We start from the raw sequence: 25,893 nt of genomic DNA, 5'->3' as shown, positions 1-25,893 counted from the left end.
CCCCCGATCTTCTTTTGTTCTGGATAAATTCATTTCAGGGATTTTATTCCGTTTGGACTCCGTTCCAAAATCAGATCTGAAAAGAGTAAAAAACACAGAAAAAACAGGAACTGGCACTTGGCACTGAATTAATAAGTTAGTCCCAAAAAATATATAAAAGGTATATAAAACATCCAAAGTTGACAAGATAACAACATGAAACCATCAAAAATTATAGACACGTTTGAGACATATCAAGCATCCCCAAGCTTAACTCCTGCTCGTCCTCGAGTAGGGAAGTGATAAAGAATGAATTTTTGATGCTTTCATGCTACCTAGCATAGATGTCCTTTGTAACTCCTCTTATGTGACATGAATGTTCAGATCCATTAGATTCAAAACAATAGTTTGCTATTGACGTGGAGACAATAATACTTCAAGCAAACTAGCAAGGTAATCATGAACTTTCAAACTAACAAGGCCAAAAGAAAGTTATCCCTACAAAATCATATAGTCTAGCTATGCTCTATCATCCTTGCACAACGAATTTAAATCATGCACAACCTAGGTATTGACCAAGTAATTGTTTTCACACATTTACTTTCTCAAACTTTTTCAACTCTCATGCAATACATGAGCGTGAGCCATGGTTCTAGCACTATAAGTGGAATGGAGTGTGGTGGAGGTTGCAAGGCAAACAAGGAGAAGATGGTCACATTGACTAGGAATATCAATGAGCTATGGAGATGCTCATCAATAGATATCAATGTGAATGAGTAGGGATTGTCATACAAATGATGCACTAGAGCTAAGAGTAAGTGAAAGCTCTTTAAAGAAAACTAGTGGGTGTGCATCCAACTTGCTTGCTCACGAAGACCTAAGGAAATTTTGGGGAAGCCCATCATTGGAATATACAAGCCAAGTTATATAATGAAAATTTCCCACTAGCTATATGGTGGTGACAAAACGAGAGACTCTCAATCATGAAGATCATGGTGCTTAATATGAAGCACAAGTGTGGAAAGGAGATAGTAGCATTGTCCCTTCTTTCTTTTTCTCTCATTTTTTGGTGGGCTCTTTGGCCTCTTTTTTTTGGTGGGCATCTTTGCCCTCTTTTTGTAAATGGGCTTCGCTGGCCTCTTTTATTTCCTCACATGGGACAATGCTCCATCAATGATGATCATCACACTTACAACTCAAAACTTAGAGCAATGATGACTCTATATGAAATGCCTTCGGTAGTCTACCGTGACAATGATCTAGCATGGCATAGACATCAATGGAAACATCATGCTAGCTATCTTATGATCATGCAATGGCAATGTAGAAGCTGTGGCACATGTCATGGTGGTAGTTGCATGGCAATATATCTCAGAATGCCTTTGAAAAAGTCATAGTAGGTAGGTATGGTGGCTGTTTTGAGGGAGGCTAATGGTGGGTTTTATGCACCGACAAAAGTTGCACGGCACTAAAGAAGATAGTGATGGTGGAAGGTGAAAGTGCATCTAAACCATGGACTCAACATTAGTCATGAAGAACTCATATACTTGTTGCAAAAGTTTTAGTAGTAATTGAAACAAAGCATTCAACGCATACTCCTAGGGGAAGGGTTGGTAGGTATAAACCATCGCGCGATACCGACCGCCACACAAAGGATGGAAATCAATAAACTAATCATGCTCAGACTTCATCACGTAGCGGTTCACCATACGTGCATGCTACGGCAATCACTAACTTCAACACAAGTATTTCTAGATCCACAACACCTTAGTAGTATAACTTCAATATTACCACAACCACAACTCAAAACTAATTGAGATGAATCAAACTTCTCTAACTACTCAATGCACATGAAGGTGGAAGTTTTCATATCCCTTTGGATAACTACCCCTTTTGAGACTACTTTCATAGCATAGATCAACTACCATGCCACACGCTTCCGTACTCTAAAAGATAGAAGTGAAACACATAGAGCAAAATCAACTAGCTCAAAAGATATAAGTGAAACACATGTGAGCTGAATTGTCTAACCAAAGGATATAAGTGAACCTCGACAAAATCACGGTGAGTGCATGTCTATATCTCTAGGTGTGCAGCAAGGAAGATTGTGACACAACAAAAATAAAAGACTCCTACGATACAAGACGCTCCAAGCAAAACACACAACATGTGGTGAATAAAAATATAGCCCTAAGTAACGTTACCGATGGACTGAAGACGAAAGAGGGGATGCCTTCCCGGGGCATCCCCAAGCTTAGGCTTTTTTGGCATCCTTGAATCAACTTGGGGTGCCTTGGGCATCCCCAAGCTTGATCTCTTGCCACTCTTTATCTCTTTGTCCATAAGAACATCACCCGAAACTTGAAAACTTCACAACACGAAACTTAAACAGAAACTCGTGATATCATTAGTATAAGAAAGCAAATCACCACTTCCTTAGGTACTGTAGCAAACTTAAATTCTACTTATGTTGATGTTGGGTTACTGTATTTTCAATCTTCCATGGCTAATACCCCCCGATACTATCCATAGTTTCATCAAAATAAGCAACCAACTCAACAAAAACAGAATTTGTTAACAGAAGACCAGTCTGTAGCAATATGTATACTTCATATACTTATGGTACTTCAAAAATTCTGAAAAATTACTATAGTCTGAAGAATGTGCGTAGCAATCAGCAGCAAAAAGAATCAACTCAAAAGCTCTGACAAAAAAATGAAAATTCTTTTTGTGAGCAGAAAGTTTCTGTCTTTTCCAGCATGATCAAACGATCATCCCCAAGACTAATCATAATGGTTTCACTTGGAACAAACGCAAAAGAAACACAAAAAACACAATCATAACAGAATTATGAAAGTGTCGAAAACATAAAACAGAAAGAAAAAGGATAGATTCGTTGGGTTGCCTCCCAACAAGCGCTATTGTTTAACGCCCTTAGCTAGGCACAAGGTGATGGAATCACGTATAGTTACCTTTGGTGCTCAAACCATAAGTAGCCCTCATCATAGATTCATAAGGCAATCTTACTTTATTCCTAGGAAAATGCTCCATGCCTTTCTTTAGAGGAAATTGAAATCTAATATTCCCTTCCTTCATATCGATGATAGCACCAATAGTCCTTAGGAAAGGTCTACCAAGAATAATGGGACATGAAGGATTGCAATCTATGTCAAGTACAATGAAATCCACGGGTACATAGTTCTTATTTGCAACAATAAGAATATCATTGATCCTTCCCATGGGTTTCTTGACAGTAGAATCCGCAAGATGCAAATTAAGAGAACACTCTTCAATCTCATGAAAACCAAGAATATCACATAAAGACTTTGGAATCGCGGAAACACTAGCACCCAAATCACACAAAGCATTGCATTCATAGTTTTTGATTTTGATTTTGATAGTAGGTTCCCACTCATCATGAAGTTTTCTAGGTATAGAGACTTCTAATTCGAGTTTCTCTTGAAGAGATTTCATCATAGCATCTACGATATGTGCGGTAAAGGCTTTGCTTTGGCTGTAAGCATGTGGAGAGTTTGCAATGGATTGCATCACGAAAATACATTCAAACAAGGAGCAACTATCATAATTAAATTCCTTGAAATCCAAAGTGGGAGTTTCATTACTACCCAATATTTTGATTTCTTCTACTCCACTCTCCACACCTTTATCATCAAGATAGGTGGACTCTGAATCATTGGGGCGTTTTTCAACCAAAGTGGATTCATATCCAGCCCCTTCATCAATAGGTTTGACACGCGAAAACAAAGATTCAAGAGGAGTCACACCAAGCACTTTAAGATCTTCGTGATTTGCATCACTAGAACGCACCCTTTTAAACCATTCATGCTTAGCGCGAATTTGGGCGGTTCTTTCTTTGCTCTCATTCATGGAGACACGCATAGCTTATAAAGTTTCATCCAAGTTAACCTTGGGAGTAGCACATCTAACTTTCAAAGCATCAATATCACAAGACATCCTATCAACGCTCTTAGCCAAATCGTCAATTTTGAGTAGTTTTTCCTCTATAGACGCATTGAAATTCTTTTGAGAGTTGATGAACTCTTTGATATTACTCTCTAAATCAGAGGGTAATTTGTTATGATTTCCATAAGTGTTGTTGTAGGAATTGCCATAGTTGTTAGAGGAGTTACTAGGAAAAGGCCTAGGAACATAGTTTCCTCTAAAAGCATTGTTGTTGCCAAAATTGTTCCTACCAACAAAATTAACTTCCAAACTAGCGTTGCTACTCTCAATCAAGGAAGATAGTGGCATGTCATTAGGATCTAAAGGAGCATTTCTACTAGCAACCAAATTCATCAACTCGTCCATCTTAGCACTAAGCGAGTTAATTTCTTCTATAGTGTGTACCTTTTTGCTAGCAGGTGACCTTTCAGTGTGCCACTGAGAGTAGTTGGTCATGATATTGTCTAGGAGTTTTGTAGCTTCTCCTCACGTGATTTCCATGAACGTTCCACCTGAGGCGGAGTCCAAGATATTTCGAGAAGCAAAATTCAAACCAGCGTAAAAGATTTGTATAATCATCCACAAACTCAAGCCATGAGCGGGACAATTTCTAATCATTAACTTCATCCTCTCCCAAGATTGTGCAACGTGTTCATGATCAAGTTGCTTGAAATTCATGATATCTTTACGGAGAGAGATAATCTTAGCCGGCGGAAAATACTTGGATATATAAGCATCTTTGCACTTGTTCCAAGAATCGATACTATTTTTAGGCAAAGAAGAAAACCAAGTTTTTGCACGATCTCGCAAAGAGAACGGAAAAAGCTTCAATTTAACAACATCATTATCCACATCTTTCTTATTTTGCATATCGCAAAGTTCAATGAAAGTATTGAGATGGGATGCGGCATCTTCACTAGGAAGGCCAGAAAATTGCTCTTTCATAACAAGATTCAGCAAGGCAGCATTGATTTCATATGATTCCGCACTAGTGGCGGGAGCAATCGGAGTACTAATAAAATCATTATTATTAGTATTCGAGAAGTCGCAAAGTTTAGTGTTTTCAGCCATGATGACTTCAACAAACAAACAAGAACACAAGCAAGCAAGAAAACTGGCAAAGGTAAATGGCAAAAGGCAAATGAAAACGACAAAGGAGAAAGGCAAATGAAAACGGCAAATGTGAAGTGGGGGAGAGGGAAACGAGAGGCAACTGGCAAAAAAGGTAAATGCAAGAGATGAGTTTGTGACACCTACTTGGATAGATCTTGACTTGATCTCTCCCCGGCAACGGCGCCAGAAATCCTTTTGTTGCTGGCTACGCCTATAGGGATTTCCTTGGCAAATATGCAAAGGATTCCCCCGCGGCCTTGGTGCCTTGCGTTGGTGTTCCCTTGAAGAGGAAAGGGTAATGTAGCACAGCGGCAATAAGTATTTCCCTCAGTTTGAGAACCAATGTATCAATCCAGTAGGAGGATCGCGTCAAGTCACAAGTACCTGCACAAACACAAAGAGCTTGCACCCAACGCTATGAAGGGGTTGTCAATCCCTTATAGATTGTTTGCAAAGTGAGAACTGAAAGCAAAAAGTAAACAAAGACAAGTAAATGTAAAAGTTGAGATGATAGTTGTGAGTAGACCCGGGGGCCGTAGTGTTCACTAGTGGCTTCTCTCATAAAAGAAAGTAGACGGTGGGTGAACGAATTACTGTCGAGCAATTGATAGAACCACGCAAAGTCATGACGTTATCTATGGCAATGATCATACATATAGGCATCATGTCCAAAACAAGTAGAGCGATACTTTCTGCATCTACTACTATTACTCCACACGTCGACCGCTATCCAGCATGCATCTAGTGTATTGAGTTCATAAGAACAGAGTAACACCTTAAGCAAGATGACATGATGTAGATGGACAATCTCAAATCTATGATGAAAGCCCATCTTGTTACCCTTGATGGCAACAACATGATGCGTGCCTTGCTGCCCCTTCTGTCACTGGGAAAGGTCACCACACGGTATGAACCCAAAACCAAGCACTTCTCCCATTGCAAGAATCATAGGTCTAGTTGGCCAAACAAAACCCAAGACTCAGAGAGACTTACAAGGATATAAAATCATGCATATAAGAAATCAGCAAAGACTCAAATATAATTCATAGATAATCTGATCACAAATCCACAATTCATCGGATCTCGACAAACACACCGCCAAAGAGGATTACATCGGATAGATCTCCATGAAGATCATGGAGAACTTTGTATTGAAGATCCAAGAGAGAGAAGAAGCCATCTAGCTACTAACTACGGACCCGTAGGTCTGAAGTAGACTACTCACGAGTCATTGGAGAGGTGATGATGTTGATGTAGAAGCCCTCCAGCTCCAAAGTCCCCTCCGGCAGGGCACCGGGAAGGGTCTCCAGATGAGATCTCGCGGAAACGGAAGCTTGCGGCGGCGGAAAAGTGGTTTCGGGGACGCCCTGATTTTTTTTGGGATTTTAGGGAATATATAGGCCAAAGAGCTAGGGCACGGGACTTCGAGGGAGGCCACAAGCCTGGTGGCCGTGGGCCCCCTGGCCGCGGCCACAGGGCTTGTGGGCTCCCTGTGGGCCTCCTGCCTTGGCCCTCAAGTCCCCCCATCTTCTTCTGTTCTGGAAAAATATATTTCGGGGATTTTAGTCTGTTTGGACTCCGTTCCAAAATCAGATATGAAAAGAGTCGAAAACACAGAAAAACAGGAACTCGCACTTGGCACTGAATTAATAAGTTTATCCTAAAAAAGATATAAAAGGTATATAAAACATCCAAAGTTGACAAGATAACAACATGAAACCATCAAAAATTATAGATACGTTTGAGACGTATCAGTGACTACAACTTGCAAGATAGGATCTAAAACACACATATATTGGCGACAACATAATAGGTTCAGATCTGAAATCATGGCACTCGGGCCCTAGTGACAAGCATTAAGCATAGCCAAGTAGTAGAAACATCAATCTAGAACATAGTGGATACTAGGGATCGATCCCCGTCAAGAACTAACTCGATTACATGATAGATCTCATCCAACTCATCACCGTCCAGCAAGCCTACGATGAGATTACTCACGAATGATGAAGAGCCTCATGGAATTGTCGATGGAGAAAGGTTGATCATGATGATGGCGACGATTTCCCATCTCCGGAGCCCGAAACGAACTCCAGATCTGCCCTCCATATGAAGAATAGGATGTGGAGGCGCCTCCGTATCGCAAAACACGATGAAACCTTCTCTCTGATTTTTTTTCCGGGAGAAACGGAAGATATAGAGCTGAGTTTGGGGGCGGTGGAGCCACGTGGGCCCCACAAGCCCTCACGGCGCGGCCAGGGGGGTGGCCGCGGCCTGTGGGCTTGTGGCCCATTGGTCCACTGATACGTCTCCAACGTATCTATAGTTTTTTATGTTTCCATGATATTATCTTGTCAAACTTTGGATGTTTTGCATGCCTTTTATATATTTTTGGGACTAAATTATTAACTCAGTGCCAAGTGCTAGTTCCTGTTTTTTCCATGTTTTTGACCCCTTTCAGAGGAGATTTTGAAACAAAGTCCAAACGGAAGAAAATCCCCGAAAAGATTTTTTCTGGAAAATATCAAAAATACCGGAATAAAAAGATACGAGAGAAGAGTCCCGAGGAAGCCACAAGCTTGTGGGGCGCCCCCACCCCCCTGGCCGCGCCCCAAGGGCTTGTGACTCCCTCGTGGGTCCCCCTGACTTGTTCTCGACGCCATCTGGTCTTATAAATACGGAAACCTCCACAAAGAAACCTAGATCGGGAGTTCCGCCGCCGCAAGCCTGTGTAACCACCAAAAACCAATCTGGAGCCCGTTCTGGCACCCTGCCGGAGGGGGAATCCATCTCCGGTGGCCATCTTCATCATCCCGGCGATCTCAATGACGAGGAGGGAGTAGTTCTCCCTCGGGGCTGAGGGTATGTACCAGTAGCTATGTGTTTGATCTCTCTCTCTCTCGTGTTCTTGAGATGTCTTGATCTCGATGTACCGTGGGCTTTGCTACTATAGTTGGATCTTATGATTTTCTTCCCCTTCTCCCTTCTTGTAATGAATTGAGTTTCGCCTTTGAACTTATCTTATCGGATTGAGTCTTTGAGAACACTTGATGTATGTCTTGCACGTGTCTATCTGCTGTGATCAACTTGCGGGTTTGTGACAATTGGGAACCTATGCATATGGGTTGGCACACGTGGATTCATGTGAGTACTCGATGTATGTTTTGGTGATCAACTTGCGGGTTCATGACACTCGGAACCTATGCATAGGGGTTGGCACACATTTTGACTCTCCGGTAGAAACTTTGGGGCACTCTTTGAAGTTCTATGTGTTGGTTGAATAGATGATTCTAAGATTGTGTGATGCATATCATATAATCATGCCCACGGATACTTGAGGTGACAATGGAGTATCTAGGTGACATTAGGGTCTTGGTTGATGTGTATCTTAAGGTGTTATTCTAGTAAGAACTCTTGAATAGATCGATCAGAAAGAATAACTTTATGGTGGTTTCGTGCCCGACAATAATCTCTTCGTTTGTTCTCCGCTATTAGTGACTTTGGAGTGACTCTTTGTTGCATTTTGAGGGCTAGTTATATGATCCAATTATGTTATCTTGTTGAGAGAACTTCACTAGTGAAAGTATGAACCCTAGGCCTTGTTTCCACGCATTGCAATACCGTTCGTGCTCACTTTTGTTACTAGTTACCTTGCTGTTTTTTGTAATTTCAGATTAAAAAACCTATATCTACCATCCATATTGCACTTGTTTCACCATCTCTTCGCCGAACTAGTGCACCTATACAACTTACCATTTTATTGGGTGTGTTGGGGACACAAGAGACTCTTTGCTATTTGGTTGTAGGGTTGCTTGAGAGAGACCATCTTCATCCTACGCCTCCCGCGGATTGATAAACCTTAGGTCACCCAGTTGAGGGAAAATTTCTACTATCCTACAAACCTCTACACTTGGAGGCCCGACAACGTCTACAAGGAGAAGGTTGCGTAGTAGACATCAAGCATTTTTCTGGCGCCGTTGCCGGGGAGGCTAGGTAAGCGGCACTCACCTCCCATCAATGAAGCATTTTTCTGGCGTCGTTGCCAGGGAGGTTGGCGCTTGAAGGTATATTTTTAGATCTTGCAATCGAATCTTTGTGTTTCTTGTTCTTTCGTTAGAAAACTACAAAAAAATGGAATTGAGGATGTCTCATATGCTCCATATTTTCAATGTCTTTCGTGAGCATGATGGGAAGGAAAATTGTGCTCAAGTGTTGAAAGAAGAATTACATAGGATGCTTGGCATAGAATATGTGAATGATGAGCATGTTGGAATTATGCCCTAGAGGCAATAATAAATGTATAAGTTATTATTATAATTCCTGTATCAAGATAATAGTTTATTATCCATGCTATAATTGTATTGAATGAAGACTCATTTACATGTGTGGATACATAGACAAAACACCGTCCCTAGCATGCCTCTAGTTGGCTAGCCAGTTGATCGATGATAGTCAGTGTCTTCTGATTATGAACAAGGTGTTGTTGCTTGATAACTGGATCACGTCATTAGGAGAATCACGTGATGGACTAGACCCAAACTAATAGACGTAGCATGTTGATCGTGTCATTTTGTTGCTACTGTTTTCTGCGTGTCAAGTATTTATTCCTATGACCATGAGATCATATAACTCACTGACACCGGAGGAATGCTTTGTGTGTATCAAACGTCGCAACGTAACTGGGTGACTATAAAGATGCTCTACAGGTATCTCCGAAGGTGTTAGTTGAGTTAGTATGGATCAAGACTGGGATTTGTCACTCCGTGTGACGGAGAGGTATCTCGGGGCCCACTCGGTAATGCAACATCACACACAAGCCTTGCAAGCAATGTAACTTAGTGTAAGTTGCGGGATCTTGTATTACGGAACGAGTAAAGAGACTTGCCGGTAAACGAGATTGAAATAGGTATGCGGATACTGACGATCGAATCTCGGGCAAGTAACATACCGAAGGACAAAGGGAATGACATACGGGATTATACGAATCCTTGGCACTGAGGTTCAAACGATAAGATCTTCGTAGAATATGTAGGATCCAATATGGGCATCCAGGTCCCGCTATTGGATATTGACCGAGGAGTCTCTCGGGTCATGTCTACATAGTTCTCGAACCCGCAGGGTCTGCACACTTAAGGTTCGACGTTGTTTTATGCGTATTTGAGTTATATGGTTGGTTACCGAATGTTGTTCGGAGTCCCGGATGAGATCACGGACGTCACGAGGGTTTCCGGAATGGTCCGGAAACGAAGATTGATATATAGGATGACCTCATTTGATTACCGGAAGGTTTTCGGAGTTACCGGGAATGTACCGGGAATGACGAATGGGTTCCGGGGGTTCACCGGAGGGGGGCAACCCACTCCGGGGAAGCCCATAGGTATTTGTGGGGGTCACACCAGCCCTTAGTGGGCTGGTGGGACAGCCCACCAAATCCTATGCGCCAAGGAAGAAAAATCAAAGAAAGAAAAAAAAAGGAGGGGAAGTGGGAAGGGGGAAGGACTCCCTCCCACCAAACCAAGTAGGACTCGGTTTGGGGGGGGGGGAGAGTCCTCCCCCCTGGCTCGGCCGACCCCCTTGGAGTCCCTTGGACTCCAAGGCAAGGCCCCCCTCCCTCCTCCTATATATATGGGGCTTTTAGGGCAGATTTGAGACGACTTTCTCACGGCTGCCCGACCACATACCTCCATAGTTTTTCCTCTAGATCGTGTTTCTGCGGAGCTCGGGCGGAGCCCTGCTGAGACAAGATCATCACCAACCTCCGGAGCGCCGTCACGCTGCCGGAGAACTCTTCTACCTCTCCGTCTCTCTTGCTGGATCAAGAAGGCCGAGATCATCGTCGAGCCGTACGTGTGCTGAACGCGGAGGTGCCGTCCGTTCGGTACTAGATCGTGGGACTGATCGCGGGATTGTTCGCGGGGCGGATCGAGGGACGTGAGGACGTTCCACTACATCAACCGCGATCTCACATCGCTTCTGCTGTACGATCTACAAGGGTACGTAGATCACTCATCCCCTCTCGTAGATGGACATCACCATGATAGGTCTTCGTGCGCGTAGGAAAATTTTTGTTTCCCATGCGACGTTCCCCAACAGTGGTATCAGAGCTAGGTTCATGCGTAGATGTCTTCTCGAGTAGAACACAAAAGGTTTTGTGGGCGGTGATGTGCGTTTTGCTGCCCTCCTTAGTCTTTTCTTGATTCCGCGGTATTGTTGGATTGAAGCGGCTTGGACCGACATTACTCGTACGCTTACGAGAGACTGGTTTCATCGTTACGAGTAACCCCCTTTGCTCAAAGATGACTGGCAAGTGACGGTTTCTCCAACTTTAGTTGAATCGGATTTGACCGAGGAGGTCCTTGGATGAGGTTAAATAGCAACTCATATATCTCCGTTGTGGTGTTTGCGTAAGTAAGATGCGATCCTACTAGATACCCTTGGTCACCACGTAAAACATGCAACAACAAAATTAGAGGACGTCTAACTTGTTTTTGCAGGGTATGATTGTGATGTGATATGGCCAATGATGTGATGTGATATATTGGATGTATGAGATGATCATGTTGTAATAGAAATATCGACTTGCACGTCGATGGTACGGCAACCGGCAGGAGCCATAGGGTTGTCTTTATACAAACATATGTGCTTGCAGATGCGTTTACTATTTTGCTAGGATGTAGCTTTAGTAGTGATAGCATAAGTAGCACGACAACCCCGACGACGACACGTTGATGGAGATCATGGTGTGGCGCCGGTGACAAGAAGATCGTGCCGGTGCTTTGGTGATGGAGATCAAGAAGCACGTGATGATGGCCATATCATGTCACTTATGAATTGCATGTGATGTTAATCCTTTTATGCACCTTATTTTGCTTAGAACGACGGTAGCATTATGAGGTGATCTCTCACTAAAATTTCAAGACGAAATTGTGTTCTCCCCGACTGTGCACCGTTGCTACAGTTCGTCGTTTCGAGACACCACGTGATGATCGGGTGTGATAGACTCAACGTTCACATACAACGGGTGCAAAACAGTTGCGCACGCGGAACACTCGGGTTAAGCTTGACGAGCCTAGCATGTGCAGACATGGCCTCGGAACACATGAGACCGAAAGGTCGATCATGAATCATATAGTTGATATGATTAGCATAGGGATGCTTACCACTGAAACTACTCTCGACTCACGTGATGATCGGACTTGGGATAGTGTAAGTGGATCATGAACCACTCAAATGACTAGAGAGATGTACTTTTTGAGTGGGAGTTTAGCATATAATTTGATTAAGTTGAACTCTAATTATCTTGAACATAGTCTAAGTCCACTTTGAATATATTTGTGTTGTAGATCATGGCTCACGCAAGTGTCATCCTCAATTTTAATACGTTCCTAGAGAAAGCTAAGTTGAAAGATGATGGAAGCAACTTTGTAGACTGGGCTCGTAATCTTAAGCTAATCTTACAAGCTGGAAAGAAGGATTATGTCCTTAATGCTGCGCTAGGAGATGAACCACCCGCTACGGCTGATCAGGATGTTAAGAACGCTTGGCTAGCACGTAAGGAGGACTACTCAATAGTTCAATGTGCAGTCTTGTATGGCTTAGAGCCGGGACTTCAACGTCGCTTTGAGCGTCATGGAGCATTTGAGATGTTCCAGGAGTTGAAGTTTATCTTTCAGAAGAACGCCCGGATCGAGAGGTATGAGACCTCCGATAAATTCTATGCTTGCAAGATGGAGGAAAGCTCGTCTGTCAGTGAACATGTGCTCAAGATGTCTGGGTACTCAAACCGTCTAGCTGAACTAGGGATTGAACTCCCGCAAGAAGCTATCACTGACAGAATCCTCCAATCACTGCCGCCAAGCTATAAAGGCTTTGTGTTGAACTACAACATGCAAGGGATGAACAAGTCTCCCGGCGAGTTGTTTGCGATGCTGAAAGTCGCAGAGTCTGAACTCCGTAAAGAGCATCAAGTGTTGATGGTGAGCAAGACCACTAGTTTCAAGAGAAACGGCAAAGGCAAGAAGGGCAATTCGAAGAAGAGCGGCAAGCCTGTTGCCAATCCGCCGAAGAAACCCAAGGCTGGACCTAAGCCTGAAACAGAGTGCTTCTATTGCAAGGGTATGGGTCACTGGAAGCGCAATTGCCCCAAGTATCTGGCAGATAAGAAGGCGGGCAAAGAAAAATCAGGTATATTTGATATACATGTTATTGATGTGTACTTAACCGGCTCTCGTAGTAGTGCCTGGGTATTCGATACCGGTTCTGTTGCTCACATTTGCAACTCGAAACAGGAACTGCGGAATAGACGGAGGCTGGCGAAAGACGAAGTGACGATGCGTGTAGGAAACGGTTCCAAGGTTGATGCAATCGCCGTCGGCACCGTGTCACTTCAACTACCATCGGGATTAGTGATGAACTTAAATCATTGTTATTTAGTGCCTGCGTTGAGCATGAACATTATATCTGGATCTTGTTTATTGCGAGACGGTTACTCTTTTAAGTCTGAGAATAATGGTTGTTCTATTTCTATGAGTAACATCTTTTATGGTCATGCACCGAATGTGAGAGGATTGTTCATATTGAATCTTGATAGAGATACGCATATACATAACATTGAGACCAAAAGAGTTAGAGTAAACAATGATAGCACCATATTTTTGTGGCACTGCCGCTTGGGTCATATTGGTGTAAAGCGCATGAAGAAACTCCATGCTGATGGACTTTTGGAGTCACTTGACTTTGATTCACTTGACACGTGCGAACCATGCCTCATGGGCAAGATGACTAAAACTCCGTTCTCCGGAACAATGGAGCGTGCAAGTGACTTGTTGGAAATCATACATACCGATGTGTGTGGTCCAATGAGCGTGGAGGCACGCGGCGGATATCGTTATTTTCTCACCTTCACTGACGATCTAAGTAGATATGGTTATGTCTACTTGATGAAGCACAAGTCTGAAACATTTGAAAAGTTCAAGCAATTTCAGAGTGAAGTGGAAAATCATCGTAACAAGAAGATCAAGTTCCTACAGTCTGATCGTGGGGGTGAGTATCTGAGTTTCGAGTTTGGTACTCACTTAAGACAATGTGGAATTGTTTCGCAGTTAACACCGCCTGGAACACCACAGCGTAATGGTGTGTCCGAACGTCGTAATCGTACTTTATTAGAAATGGTGCGATCTATGATGTCTCTTACTGATTTGCCGTTATCGTTTTGGGGTTATGCATTAGAAACAGCTGCATTCACTTTAAATAGGGCACCATCGAAATCCGTTGAGACGACACCATACGAACTGTGGTGTGGCAAAAGGCCAAAGTTGTCGTTTCTTAAAGTTTGGGGATGTGATGCTTATGTCAAAAAGCTTCAGCCTGAAAAGCTGGAACCCAAAGTGGAAAATGCGTCTTCATAGGTTACCCAAAAGAGATAGTTGGGTACACCTTCTATCTCAAATCCGAGGGCAAAGTGTTTGTTGCTAAGAACGGAACTTTTCTCGAGAAGGAGTTTCTCTCGAGAGAATTGAGTGGGAGGAAGATAGAACTTGACGAGGTTGTCGAACCTATTATCCCTCTGGATGGTGGCGCAGGGCAAGAGGAAACTTCTGTCATTGCGACGCCGGTTGAGGAGGAAGTTAATGATGATGATCATGAAACTCCAGTTCAAGTTTCTGTTGAACCACGCAGGTCGACGAGATCACGCGCTGCTCCAGAGTGGTACGGTAATCCCGTCTTATCAATCATGTTGTTGGACAACAATGAACCTGCAAATTATGAAGAAGCAATGGTGGGCCCAAATTCCAACAAATGGCTAGAAGCCATGAAATCCGAGATAGGATCCATGTATGAGAACAAAGTGTGGACTTTGGAGATACTACCTGAGGGCCGCAAGGCTATTCAGAACAAATGGATCTTTAAGAAGAAGACGGACGCTGACGGTAATGTGACCGTTTATAAAGCTCGACTTGTGGCAAAGGGTTTTTCGCAAGTTCCAGGAATTGACTACGATGAGACTTTCTCTCCCGTAGCGATGCTTAAATCCGTCAGAATCATGTTAGCAATAGCTGCATTTTTCGATTATGAAATCTGGCAGATGGATGTCAAAACGGCGTTCCTTAACGGTTTCCTTAAGGAAGAGTTGTATATGATGCAACCCGAAGGTTTTGTCGATCCTAAAAATGCTGACAAAGTGTGCAAGCTCCAGCGATCCATTTATGGACTGGTGCAAGCATCTCGGAGTTGGAACAAGCGCTTTGATGAGGTGATCAAAGCATTTGGGTTTATACAAGTGGTTGGAGAATCTTGTATTTACAAGAAAGTGAGTGGGAGCTCTGTGGCGTTTCTAATATTTTATGTGGATGACATATTACTGATTGGAAACAACGTAGAGCTTTTGGAGAGCATAAAAGGTTACTTGAATAAAAGTTTCTCTATGAAGGACCTAGGAGAAGCTGCTTACATTCTAGGCATTAAGATCTATAGGGATAGATCAAAACGCCTGATAGGACTTTCACAAAGCACATACCTTGATAAAGTTTTGAAGAGGTTCAAAATGGAACAGTCCAAGAAAGGGTTCTTGCCAGTGTTACAAGGTACGAGATTGAGTAAGACTCAGTGCCCAGCAACTGATGAAGATAGAGAGCATATGCGCTCCGTCCCCTATGCTTCAGCCATAGGTTCTATCATGTATGCGATGCTGTGCACTAGACCGGATGTTAGCCTGGCCATAAGTATGGCAGGTAGGTTCCAGAGTAATCCAGGAGTGGATCACTGGACGGCGGTCAAGAATATCCTGAAGTACCTGAAAAGGACTAAGGAGATGTTTCTCGTGTATGGAGGTGACGAAGAGCTCGCCGTAAAAGGTTACGTCAATGCAAGCTTTGACACAGATCCGGACGACTCTAAGTCGCAAACCGGATACGTATTTATTCTAAAATGGGGGTGCAGTAAGCTGGTGCAGTTCCAAGCAAAGCGTCGTAGCAGATTCTACATGTGAAGCAGAGTACATGGCTGCCTCGGAGGCGGCTAAGGAGGGTGTCTGGATGAAGCAGTTCATGACGGATCTTGGAGTGGTGCCAAGTGCACTGGATCCAATAACCTTGTTCTGTGACAACACTGGTGCCATTGCCTTAGCAAAGGAACCAAGGTTTCACAAGAAGACCAGACACATCAAACGACGCTTCAACCTCATCCGCGACTACGTCGAGGAGGAGGACGTAAATATATGCAAAGTGCACACGGATCTGAATGTAGCAGACCCGCTGACTAAGCCTCTTCCACGGCCAAAACATGATCGACACCAGAACTGCATGGGTGTTAGGTTTATTACAATGTAATTCACATGGTGATGTGAGGGCTAGATTATTGACTCTAGTGCAAGTGGGAGACTGTTGGAATTATGCCCTAGAGGCAATAATAAATGTATAAGTTATTATTATAATTCCTGTATCAAGATAATAGTTTATTATCCATGCTATAATTGTATTGAATGAAGACTCATTTACATGTGTGGATACATAGACAAAACACCGTCCCTAGCATGCCTCTAGTTGGCTAGCCAGTTGATCGATGATAGTCAGTGTCTTCTGATTATGAACAAGGTGTTGTTGCTTGATAACTGGATCACGTCATTAGGAGAATCACGTGATGGACTAGACCCAAACTAATAGACGTAGCATGTTGATCGTGTCATTTTGTTGCTACTGTTTTCTGCGTGTCAAGTATTTATTCCTATGACCATGAGATCATATAACTCACTGACACCGGAGGAATGCTTTGTGTGTATCAAACGTCGCAACGTAACTGGGTGACTATAAAGATGCTCTACAGGTATCTTCGAAGGTGTTAGTTGAGTTAGTATGGATCAAGACTGGGATTTGTCACTCCGTGTGACGGAGAGGTATCTCGGGGCCCACTCGGTAATGCAACATCACACACAAGCCTTGCAAGCAATGTAACTTAGTGTAAGTTGCGGGATCTTGTATTACGGAACGAGTAAAGAGACTTGCCGGTAAACGAGATTGAAATAGGTATGCGGATACTGACGATCGAATCTCGGGCAAGTAACATACCGAAGGACAAAGGGAATGACATACGGGATTATACGAATCCTTGGCACTGAGGTTCAAACGATAAGATCTTCGTAGAATATGTAGGATCCAATATGGGCATCCAGGTCCCGCTATTGGATATTGACCGAGGAGTCTCTCGGGTCATGTCTACATAGTTCTCGAACCCGCAGGGTCTGCACACTTAAGGTTCGACGTTGTTTTATGCGTATTTGAGTTATATGGTTGGTTACCGAATGTTGTTCGGAGTCCCGGATGAGATCACGGACGTCACGAGGGTTTCCGGAATGGTCCGGAAACGAAGATTGATATATAGGATGACCTCATTTGATTACCGGAAGGTTTTCGGAGTTACCGGGAATGTACCGGGAATGACGAATGGGTTCCGGGGGTTCACCGGAGGGGGGCAACCCACTCCGGGGAAGCCCATAGGTATTTGTGGGGGTCACACCAGCCCTTAGTGGGCTGGTGGGACAGCCCACCAAATCCTATGCGCCAAGGAAGAAAAATCAAAGAAAGAAAAAAAAGGAGGGGAAGTGGGAAGGGGGAAGGACTCCCTCCCACCAAACCAAGTAGGACTCGGTTTGGGGGGGGAGAGTCCTCCCCCCTGGCTCGGCCGACCCCCTTGGAGTCCCTTGGACTCCAAGGCAAGGTCCCCCTCCCTCCTCCTATATATATGGGGCTTTTAGGGCAGATTTGAGACGACTTTCTCACGGCTGCCCGACCACATACCTCCATAGTTTTTCCTCTAGATCGTGTTTCTGCGGAGCTCGGGCGGAGCCCTGCTGAGACAAGATCATCACCAACCTCCGGAGCGCCGTCATGCTGCCGGAGAACTCTTCTACCTCTCCGTCTCTCTTGCTGGATCAAGAAGGCCGAGATCATCGTCGAGCCGTACGTGTGCTGAACGCGGAGGTGCCGTCCGTTCGGTACTAGATCGTGGGACTGATCGCGGGATTGTTCGCGGGGCGGATCGAGGGACGTGAGGACGTTCCACTACATCAACCGCGATCTCACATCGCTTCTGCTGTACGATCTACAAGGGTACGTAGATCACTCATCCCCTCTCGTAGATGGACATCACCATGATAGGTCTTCGTGCGCGTAGGAATTTTTTTGCTTCCCATGCGACGTTCCCCAACAGAGCATGATTGCAATGTTCTTAGCATGAATTATTTGAATACCCATGATGCTAATGATATGCAAATCCACAAGCTTGGGGATGCTATATTTTATGAAGATGATCTTTTTAGTTCTTCCACTTTGAATGATCAAAATCATTTTGATGAAAGCATGACCCCTATCTATGATGATTATTGTGAGGATACTTATGCTTTGAAGAAGATGCATGATAAAACTTGTCATACTTTCGAAAACCCCTTTGCTAAACCTTGCTTTTTCATTGTGGACACAATTTGTAGTGCTCAAGTCTTTTACGATACTCCCACTACTATTCTTGAGAATAGAGTTCCTTATGTGGAGAGTAGTAAAATTCCTATGCTTGTAGATCATGAAAAGAAAGCCTTAGGTGCTGGTTACATTGTTGAATTCATTCATGATGCTACTGTAAATTACTATGAGAGAGGATCATATGCTTCTACTTATTGCAATAGTATCAAGCTTCCTCTTCATGTGTTGAAATTTTTGAAGCTATGCTTGTTTTGCCTTCCTATGCTAGTTGATTCTTGCTCCAACAAGTTGTTTGTTCACAAAATCCCTATGCATAGGAAGTGGGTTATACTTAAATGTGCTAGCCATATGCTCCATGATGCTCTCGTTGTGTTTCAATCCTTACCTTTTATGTGAGCATCATTGAAATCAATGCCTAGCTAAGGCGTTAAACGATAGCGCTTGTTGGGAGGCAACCCAATGAATTTATCTTTTTATTTCTGTTTTGTTGCGTCCACACTTTCATAATTCTGTTGTGATTGTGTTTTTTGTGTTCCTTTTTGTGTTTGAGCCAAGCAAAACCTTTATGACTAGTCTAGGTAATGGTTGTTTGATCCTGGTGGAAAAAGACAGAAACTTTTCGCTCATGAGATGATTTTTCATTTTTATTCAGAAAGAGCTTTTGAGTTGATTCTTTTTGCTTCTGGTAGATATGATTTTTTCCTAGGCCGTCGTAATTTTTCAGATTTTTTGAGGTACCATAAGTATACGAAGTATACAGAATGCTACATACAGGTCTGTTTTTGACAGGTTCTGTTTTTGTTGTGTTGGTTGCTTGTTCTGATGAAATTATGGTTAGTATCGGAGGGTACTAGCCATGGAAAAGTGAGAATACAGTAGCCCAACATCAATATAGATAGAATTCAAGTTTGCTACAGTACCAAAAGAAGTGGTAGTTTGTTTTCTTATACTAATGTTATCACAAGTTTTTGTTTAAGTTTTGTGTTGTGAAGTTTTCAAGTTTGGAGTGATGTTCTCATGGACAAAGAGATAAGGAGTGTAAAGAGCTCAAGCTTGGGTATGCCCAAGGAATCCCAAGCCAAATTCAAGGACACCAAAAAGCCTAAGCTTGGGGATGCCCCGGGAAGGCATCCCCTCTTTCGTCTTCAATCCATCGGTAACATTACTTGGAGCTATATTTTTATTCACCACATGATATGTGTTATGCTTGGAGCGTCTTGTATCTTAGGAGTCTTTTCTTTTTGTTGTGTCACAATCATCCTTGCTGTACACCTTTTTGAGAGAGAGAGACATGCACTCATCGTGATTTTGCTAGAATGCTCATAGTGCTTCACTTATATCTTTTGAGCTAGATACTTTTGCTATTGTGCTTCACTTATATCTTTTGAGCTAGATACTTTTGCTCTTGTGCTTCACTTATATCTTTAGAGCACGGCGGTGCGTGATTTGGTAGTTGGCTTATGCTATGAAAGTAGTCCCAAATGTGATAGGTACCCAAAGAGGATACCAAAACCTCCATCTTCATGTGCATTGAATAAAAAGAGAAGTTTTGATTCCTCTCAATTAGTTTTGAGACGTGGATTCGGTAATATTAAGAGCTATGTTAGTAGGGTGTTGTGAATCTAGAAATACTTGTGTTTAAGTTGGTGATTCCCGTAGCATGCACGTATGGTGAACCGCTATGTTAGGAAGTCGAAGCATAATTGATCTATTGATTGTCATCCTTTGTGTTGAGGTCGGGATCACGCGATGGTTAATACCTACCAACCCTTCCCCTCGGAGTATGCGTTTAGAACTTTGTTTTGATTACTAATAAAAACTTTCGCAACAAGTATGTGAGTTCTTAATGACTAATGTTAAGTCCATGGATTATACGCACTTTCACCCTTCCACCCTTGATAGCTTTTCTAGTACCGCGCAACTCTCGCCGGTGCACAAAACCACCATATGCCTCCCTCAAAATAGCCACCATACCTACCTATTATGGCATTTTCATAGCCATTCCGAGATATATTTCCATGGAACTTTCACCGTTCCGTCTCATGACTTGTGCCATCATTTTCATATTGCTTTGCATGATCGTAAGATAGCTAGCATGATGTTTTCATGGCTTGTCCATTTTTTGATGTCATTGTTACGCTAGATCATTGCACGAAGGCATTTCCTATAGAGTCATCATCGTTCTAAGCTTTGAGCTGTGAGTAAATAAAAGTGTGATGATCATCATGATTAGAGCATTGTACCATGTGAGAAAATAAAAAAAGAGAGGCCAAAGAGCCCAAATAAAAAAAAGAAAAAAGAAAAGAAAACAGAGAGGCCTAAGAGCCCAAATAAAAAAGAAAGAGAAGAGAGAGAAAAAGAGAGAAGGGACAATGCTACAATCTTTCCACACTTGTGTTTATTAAGCACCATGATCTTCTTGATTGAGAGCTTCTTGCTTTGTCACTACCACATGCTAGTGGGAATCTTCATTTTATAACTTGGCTTGTATATTCCAATGATGGGCTTCCTCAAAATTGCCTTAGGTCTTCGTGAGCAAGCAAGTTGGATGCACACCCACTACTTTTCCTTTTGAGCTTTCACATACTTATAGCTCTAGTGCATCTCTTGTATGGCAATCCCTACTCATTCACATTGATATCTATTAATAGGCATCTCCATAGCCTTTTGATACGCCGAGTCAATGTGACCATCTCCTTCTTTTGTCTCACAACCACCACCACACTCTATTCCACATATAGTGCTATATCCATGGCTTGCGCTCATGTATTGCGTGATAGTTATAAAAAGTTTGAGAAAGTAAGAGTGCGAAAACAATTACTTGGCCAATACCGGGGTTGTGCATGATTTACATTAGTTGTGTGAGGATGATGGAGCATAGCCAGACTATATGATTTTGTAGGGATACCTTTCTTTGGCCTTGTTATTTTGAAAGTTCATGATTACTTTGCTAGTTTGCTTGAAGTATTACAGTTTTCATGTCAATAGCAAACTATTGTTTTGAATCTTACGGATCTGAACATTCATGTCACGTGAGAGAAGTTGCAAAGGACAACTATGCTAGGTAGCATTCCACATCAAAAATTCATTCTTTATCACTTCCCTACTCGAGGACGAGCAGGAGTTAAGCTTGGGGATGCTTGATATGTCTCCAACGTATCTATAATTTTTTATGGTTCCATTCTATTATCTTGTCAAACTTTGGATGTTTTGCATGCCTTTTATATATTTTTTGGGACTAACTTATTAACTCAGTGCCAAGTGCCAATTCCCGTTTTCCATGTTTTTTACCCCTTTCAGAGGAGATTTTGAAACAAAGTCCAAACGGAAGAAAATCCCCGAAAAGATTTTTTCTAGAAAATATCAAAAATACCAGAAGAAAAAGATACCGGAGAAGAGTCCCGAGGAAGCCACAAGCCTGTGGGGCGCCCCCACCCCCCTGGCAGCGCCCCAAGGGCTTGTGACTCCCTCGTGGGTCCCCTTGACTTGTTCTCGACGCCATCTGGTCTTATAAATACGGAAACCTCCAGAAAGAAACCTAGACCGGGAGTTCCGCCGCCGTAAGCCTCTGTAGCCACCAAAAACCAATCTGGAGCCTGTTCCGGCACCCTGCCGGAGGGGGAATCCATCTCCGGTGGCCATCTTCATCATCCCGGCTATCTCCATGACGAGGAGGGAGTAGTTCTCCCTCGGGGCTGAGGGTATGTTCCAGTAGCTATGTGTTTGATCTCTCTCTCTCATGTTCTTGAGATGTCTTGATCTCGATGTACCGTGGGCTTTGCTACTATAGTTGGATCTTATGATGTTCTTCCCCCTCTCCCTTCTTGTAATGAATTGAGTTTCCCCTTTGAAGTTATCTTATCGGATTGAGTCTTTGAGAACACTTGATGTATGTCTTGCACGTGTCTATCTGCTGTGATCAACTTGCGGGTTTGTGACAATTGGGAACCTATGCATATGGGTTGGCACACATGGATTCATGTGAGTACTCGATGTATGTTTTGGTGATCAACTTGCGGGTTCGTGACATTCGGAACCTATGCATAGGGGTTGGCACACGTTTTGACTCTCCGGTAGAAACTTTGGGGCACTCTTTGAAGTTTTATGTGTTGGTTGAATAGATGATTCTGACGTTGTGTGATGCATATCGTATAATCATGCCCATGGATACTTGAGGTGACAATGGAGTATCTAGGTGACATTAGGGTCTTGGTTGATATGTATCTTAAGGTGTTATTCTAGTACGAACTCTTGAATAGATCGATCAGAAAGAATAACTTTATGGTGATTCCGTACCCGACAATAATCTCTTCGTTTGTTCTCCGCTATTAGTGACTTTGGAGTGACTCTTTCTTGCATGTTGAGGGCTAGTTATATGATCCAATTATGTTATCTTTGTTGAGAGAACTTCACTAGTGAAAGTATGAACCCTAGGCCTTGTTTCCACGCATTGCAATACCGTTCGTGCTCACTTTTGTTACTAGTTACCTTGCTGTTTTTGTAATTTCAGATTACAAAAACCTATATCTACCATCCATATTGCACTTGTTTCACCATCTCTTCGCCGAACTAGTGCACCTATACAACTTACCATTGTATTGGGTGTGTTGGGGACACAAGAGACTCTTTGCTATTTGGTTGCAGGGTTGCTTGAGAGAGACCATCCTCATCCTACGCCTCCCGCGGATTGATAAACCTTAGGTCACCCACTTGAGGGAAAATTGCTACTGTCCTACAAACCTGTGCACTTGGAGGACCAACAACGTCTACAAGGAGAAGGTTGCGTAGTAGACATCATCCACCTCCTCTGATGGATCTTTGCGCAGGTATTTTCTTTTATTCCAGAAAAAATCTCCGTAAATTTTCAGGACATTCCGAGAACTTTTATTTCTGCACAAAAACAACACCATGGCAATTCTGCTGAAAACAGCGTTAGTCCGGGTTAGTTCCATTCAAATCATGCAAATTAGAGTCCAAAACAAGGGCAAAAAGTTCGGAAAAGTAGATACGACGGAGATGTATCAACGCCACAGGAACAACTTCCTGCGCCCTTCTACACACTGGTTGAAGTGACGGTTCACTAACCTCATCAAGTTCCACCACCCTCCCACTCAATTCTTTTGAGAGATACCTTTCCTCGAGAAAGGACCCATTTCTAGAAACAAACACTTCGCTTCCGGATCTGAGATAGGAGATGTACCCAACTGTTTTGGATATCCTATGAAGATGCATTTATCCGCTTTGGGTTCGAGCTTATCTGACTGAAACTTTTTCACATAAGCATCGCAGCCCCAAACTTTTAAGAAACGACAGGTTAGGTTTCTCCAAACCATAGTCTATACTATGTCATCTCAACGGAAATACGCGGTGCCCTATGTAAAGTGAATGCGGTTGTCTCTAATGCATAACCCATAAAGATAGTGGCAATTCGATAAGAGACATCATAGTATGCACCATATCAAATAGAGTGCGGCTATGACGTTTAGACACATCATCACACTATGGTGTTCTAGGTGGCGTGAATTGTGAAACAATTTCCACATTGTCTTATGTGCACCAAAAACTCGCAACTCAGATATTCATCTCTATGATTATATCATAGACAATTTATCCTCTTGTCACGACGATCTTCACTCTGAAACAACTTTGAACTTTTCAACATTTCAGACTTGTGATTCATCAAGTAAATACTCATGTATCTACTTAAATCGTGAGCGAAGTAAGAACATAACGATATCCACTGCGTGCCTCAGCACTCATTGGACTGCACACGTAAAAAATGTATTACTTCCAACAAGTTACTTTCTTGTTTCATGTGGTATGATTTGCATGTCTCAAGTGATCCAAAATCAAGTGAGTCCAAATGATCCATCTGCATGGAGTTTCTTCATGCGTTTATACCAATAGGTATGATTTGCATGTCTCAGACGTTTCAAAAATGAGTGAGTACAAAGATCCATCACTATGGAGCTTCTTCATGCACTTTATACCGACATGACTCAAGCGACAGTGCCACAAGTAAGTGGTACTATCATTACTACTTTGTATCTTTTGGTACCAATATTATGAACATGTGTAACACTACGATCGAGATTCAATAAACCATTGAGGGTAATTATTCAAGCAAATAGAATAACTATTATTCCTTTTAAATGAATAATCGTATTGCAATAAACACGATCCAATCATGTTCATGCTCAACGCAAACACCAAATAACAATTATTTTAGGTTTAACACCAATCCCGATGGTAGAGGGAGCGTGCGATGTTTTGATCACATCAATCTTGGAAACACTTCCAACACTTATCGTCACCTCGCCTTTAGCTAGTCTCCGTTTATTTCGTAGCTTTCATTTCGTGTTACTAATCACTTAGCAGCCGAACCGGTATCCAATACCCTCGTGCTACTAGGAGTACTAGTAAAGTACACATCAATATCATGTATATCAAATATACTTCTGTCGACTTTGCCAGCCTTCTTATCTACCAAGTATCTAGGGTAGCTCTGCCTCATTGACCGTTTCCCTCATAATAGAAGCACTTAGTCTCGGGTTTGGGTTCAATCTTGGGTTTCTTCATTAGAGCAGCAACTGGTTTGTCGTTTCATGAAGTATCCCTTCTAGCCCTTGCCCTTCTTGAAACTAGTGGTTTTACTAACCATCAACAATTGATGCTCCTTCTTGATTTCTACTTTCCCAGTGTCAAACATTGCGAATCGCCTCAGGATCATCATATCTATCCTTGACATGTTTGTAGTTCATCACGAAGCTCTAGCAGCTTGGTAGCAGTGACTTTGGAGAATCATCAGTGTCTCATCTGGAAGATTAACTCCCACTTGATTCAAGCGATTGTTGTACTTAGACAATTTGAGCACATGCTCAATGATTGAGCTTTCCGCCTTTACTTTGTAGACAAAGAATCTTGTCGGAGATCTCTTACCTCTCAACAAGGGCACGGGCATGAAATCTCAATTTCATCTCTTAGAACATCTCTTATGCTCCGCGACATTTTAAAACATCTTTGGCGCATTGCTTCTAAGCCATTAAGTATTACACACTGAACTATCACATAGTCATCAAAAACGTGTATGTGAGATGTTCTTAACATCCACAAACGACGCTCGAGGTGCAGCACACCGAGTGGTGCATTAAGGACATAAGCCTTCTGCGCAGCAATGAGCACAATCCTCAGTTTTACGGACTCAGTCCGCAAAGTTGCTACTATCATCTTTCAACTAAATTTTCTTTAGGAACATATAAAAAATAGTAGAACTATAGCGCAAGCTACATCATAATTCGCAAAGACCTTTTGACTATGTTCATGATAATTAGTTCAATTAATCATATTACTTAAGAACTCCCACTCAAAAGGT

Source organism: Hordeum vulgare, chromosome 4H (assembly GCF_904849725.1).
Source record: "Hordeum vulgare subsp. vulgare chromosome 4H, MorexV3_pseudomolecules_assembly, whole genome shotgun sequence".
NCBI classification, from domain to species: Eukaryota; Viridiplantae; Streptophyta; class Magnoliopsida; order Poales; family Poaceae; genus Hordeum; species Hordeum vulgare.
This window is presented reverse-complemented; position numbering follows the sequence as displayed.